Source organism: Nomia melanderi, unplaced genomic scaffold, assembly GCF_051020985.1.
Source record: "Nomia melanderi isolate GNS246 unplaced genomic scaffold, iyNomMela1 scaffold0014, whole genome shotgun sequence".
In the NCBI taxonomy this organism is placed as follows: domain Eukaryota; kingdom Metazoa; phylum Arthropoda; class Insecta; order Hymenoptera; family Halictidae; genus Nomia; species Nomia melanderi.
This window is the reverse complement of record NW_027475130.1, coordinates 2,585,186-2,586,140: the sequence shown is the minus strand read 5'-3', so window position 1 is coordinate 2,586,140 and position 955 is coordinate 2,585,186.

The following is a 955-nucleotide window of genomic DNA, read 5'->3' as shown; positions in this document are numbered from 1 at the left end:
TCCGAGGTCGTTCCCGCTGCACAGAATCATGCTCCTGGGCCTTCTACAGACAATCCACTTTGATGTATTGGGCTATCTGTAATAGCACCCGAGATATCACCAGATATATATTGGATTTTTCCCTGACCCTGAGTGTCCGGCCCCATGAGACGGTCGTTTTCTCGGCCCCTGGTGGTCCGTGGTCGTTCCCGCTGCACAGATGCATGCGCCAGGGCCTCCTGCAGATAATTCACTTTGGTTTATTGCGCTATCTCTAATAGCACCCGAGATATCACCAGTTATATATTGGATTTTTCCTGACCCTGAGCGTCCGGCCCCATGAGACGGTGCTTGTCTCGGCCCCTGGTGGTCCGAGGTCGTTCCCGCTGCCCAGATTCATGCGCCAGGGCCTCCTGCAGATAAATCACTTTGGTTTATAGCGCTATCCCTAAAAGCACCCGAGATATCACCAGATATATATTGGATTTTTCCCTGAACCTGACAGTCCGGCCCCATGAGACGATGATTTCGTCGACCCCTGGTGGTCCGAGGTCGTTCCCGCTGCATAGATTCATGCGCCAGGGCCTCCTGCAGATAATCCACTTTTGTTTATTGCGCTATCTCTAATTGCACCCGAGATATCACCAGATATATATTGGATTTTTCCCTGACCCTGAGTGTCCGGCCCCATGAGACGGTGGTTTTCTCGGCCCCTGGTGGTCCGACGTCGTCCCTGCTGCACAGATTCATGCGCAAGGGCCTCCTACGGACAATGCACTTTGATTTATTGCGCTATCTCTAATAGCACCCGAGATATCACCAGATATATATTGGATTTTCCCCTGACCCTGAGTATCCGGCCCCATGAGACTGTGGTTTTCTCGGCCCCTGGTGGCCCGAGGTCGTTCCCGCTGCACAGCTTCATGCGCCAGGGCCGCCTGCAGATAATTCAGTTTGGTTTATTGCGCTATCTCTA